The sequence below is a fragment of the Polypterus senegalus genome, chromosome 9, assembly GCF_016835505.1.
Source record: "Polypterus senegalus isolate Bchr_013 chromosome 9, ASM1683550v1, whole genome shotgun sequence".
Lineage (NCBI taxonomy): Eukaryota > Metazoa > Chordata > Cladistia > Polypteriformes > Polypteridae > Polypterus > Polypterus senegalus.
Genome location: NC_053162.1, coordinates 76,076,375 through 76,079,559, shown reverse-complemented (window position 1 = coordinate 76,079,559; position 3,185 = coordinate 76,076,375). Strand labels below are relative to the sequence as shown.

The 3,185-nt window shown below is 33.4% G+C and overlaps 1 long non-coding RNA gene across 1 annotated transcript; it reads right to left on the bottom strand.

The window, feature by feature from the left end:
• Positions 1 to 706: 706 nt before the first annotated feature.
• LOC120534953 lies at positions 707 to 2,172 on the bottom strand. The gene is made up of 3 exons (XR_005634817.1): positions 1,935 to 2,172; positions 1,030 to 1,125; positions 707 to 771 (listed from the first exon to the last, which is right to left on the bottom strand). It is a non-coding gene; the product is annotated as an uncharacterized LOC120534953 (long non-coding RNA).
• Positions 2,173 to 3,185: the final 1,013 nt, after the last annotated feature.

The following is a 3,185-nucleotide window of genomic DNA, read 5'->3' as shown; positions in this document are numbered from 1 at the left end:
GGTCAGAAAGCCAGTCAATTCCCACCTTTCTTTACAATGGAAATTTTGAAGGTTGACAAAATTAAAACAAAACATAACAACCTAATTGGTAGAACAGCAACAAGTGATAGGAACTTTTCTTCTTTTACCCCGTATCTCATTAAGATATGAGAGCATATCCTTCATGCAGTCAGAAGTAAATAATAAGGAGGACATGACTTCTTCAATATCGTCAGCGTCTCTCCTTTGGACTAATTTTCCACTTGTGTGTGTTACTTCATCCTTGTCCATATCTAGAATTCTTGACCTTAATTCTCTCCCAACAAGTCTTTCACAAGCAGTCAGGAAGTTTTTGATCAATGAAGACTTTGTTGTGAAAAAGAAGCAAAATACAGAGTGTGAGGTATTTTATTAGGAATATCAACATATTAACTCCACTTTTACTCAAAGTGCAGTCAAATTGGCTTATGAAATAAACCCACCAATATGACCAAAGCTTGTCATAGGAATGCTTAGCTTGATTGATTTCTCTGGCTTTTTGCCTCTACTGTACTCTCGGTATTCATGAGGTAGAGTCAAAAAGAAAAAATAAACTCCAGTGTACAACCATAGCAGTTCATCTTCAAGGGGGTGTCATGTCTAGTTAGAAACATTCAGAAAGTGCACAAATAATTCAAAAGGACTAAGTGCTCTGAAGTGAAAAAAAACTACATTTTTATTTACTAATACATTGCTGTAAGACCCATTTCAATTCAATCGGTACGTCTACAGGAATTGTACTTAAGTGAGAACCTGAAAGACAAGAATAGTCCAATTACCACAATATAGTCACTTGTGAAGGCCAAATTCATCATTTCATATAATAATTGTTCCCAATTTAGTAAGTATACTTTAAAAACTACTAAAACATTCACCTAAACATATTGGAAGAGAAATACTACATGTAAAAAGTTATACAGAATTGAAAGTGTTTACCTGAGTCAAACAATCACTCCATTTTAAACTGATTGATGACTAAATGATATCGAAAAGGAAAACCAGAACCCTTACCTTTAAAAGATTTCCTGTGTTTAAGCCGATAAGAATCATTTCACTACACGCAGTACCTGACAGGGCTGTGCCTTTGTGCGAACCACATTTTCCATGCTAAAAGGCACAGCAATACAGATTATTAAATATTATGCATTTCTGAAAATCAATTATGTAGCATTTCAATAATTTTAATACATTACAATTGCTAACAACTACACATAACATTAACTGTTGACCTGCAAACTCAGTTAATGCTACCTAATGCCACAGATGAACTGATCTTTAAAGAACAAGAAAAACAATCAGAAAGTTACACTCCACAAAAGCAAGCCTATGAAGCCATTCATTGCCTAAATTTTAAGAACAGTAAAGTAAATTAGATACTATTCATTGTACTGGCATACATAATTCAGTCAACATTTTCAAAAATACATGCAAAGTTTGGGTATTTATAGGTGAAAACACTTGACTGTCTACTCTATTCCAGTTCAATAGTCTCATACCACATTATACTTTTGCAAAATATATTTTACATTATCACATAAGCATACACAATATCAAGCCCTTGAGAAATGTGTGAGTGAGTGAGAAAAGGAGAGATAAGCAGCATATGCTTCATTAATGGAAAAGAAGGAGCAGAGAGGGAAAGGTCCTTGCTGTTCTTTATCTTGTCTGGAATTACTGGAAGCAGAAATAATTGTCATTTAATAAATCAGTTAGAGCACACAAAACCCCCATTTTTCAGACCACTATTCTCTGCCCCCATAATGCCATTGACACAACACAGGGCTGAAGAAAGACAACTCAGTGAAGGCCTCACTGGTGACCTGCTGTGTGACCTGTTGGTCAAAGACTTTTTGTGAAGTTCTAATACATAAAATGAGTGTGAGAGAACCTTTAAACTGAGAATTAGGAAGCACTACCTGTGGTACACAGAATGTCCTTCTTCCTGCGTGGAAACTGAAGACGGCCATCTTGGCTGGAAGATAAAACAAATCAGAAATACTGTAAGCTGACATATTCTAAAAATTGTTCTTCCCTTAAAAACAGCTTGAAATGTTATACCCCTTTAATGCTGCAGGTTTTCCAAAGTAAGAGAAGACACCTAAGAAATGTAAATCAGGTAATTGCAATACATTCTATGAATAAAAAATAGCATGCAATTTCTTTAAATCAGAACAAGCATTATAATAAAAGATACAGCCAATGATGCTTTTAAACATTTATGAAAATATATATTGCCAGTCAATTGTAGGTAATGCAACTCCACGTTTACGTTCCTAACAATTGAAGTATTTGTACTATGATCATTTATATATTTAAAAAGAGAAAATTTTGTTAATAAACAGTCATGAATTAATTGATCTAAAATTAATCAAAGCAAGCTTTTCAAAAGGTGGGAAGGTACGCAATATATTATTTTGTCAAATAAAATCTTGTTGTTAAGATCTAGCTGCATTCTATTGTGTTAAAAGTGTCAATTGATCCAAGTTTACAAGCTCTGAAAGCTTCCCATCCCTCCATGGACCACCACTGTCCTTCTGTGGCTTTGTAAGTGGCTGACGAGGCCTGCAGAATCTGTTCTTTTATAGCAAAATAGAGAAGCAATCTCCTGAGCACCAAACACAACTGTAGGTTCCTCTGTGGACTTAAATATACTTATTTATGTGTCTCTGGTGAATATGAAATAGATATATAGTTCTTAAAACTGGCAAATATGCACAAGAACAAACGTTTCACTTTATTTAAATGAAATTAAAAAAAACTTCTACAGCAGTATTTTTGAAGAATGCAGCAGAGGTAGGCATGAAACATGTAATATTGTTTTAAGAGTTCAAACAAACTGTACTATCATTGAAAGAATTTTACAAAATAATAATACAGTAATAATAATAATAATAATAAATAACTGGCTGTTCTTTTCCCCATTGTCTAATTTGAACTTTCTTGAACAGGAGATAATTGAATATTGCTTTAACACTTGACCTTTTTTTTGTAGCTACTTGTTAAAATTTTCCGTTATGTACTGTAAATATGTATACAGAAATATGAAAAAAGATCTAAAGTGTATTCAAACTTTTGACTAGCAACATTACTATACGAGAAAAAATCCACTATTAACTGCGTTTCTCTAAGAAACTTGTGCTGTTTTTCCACTTTTCAGTTGAAAATCA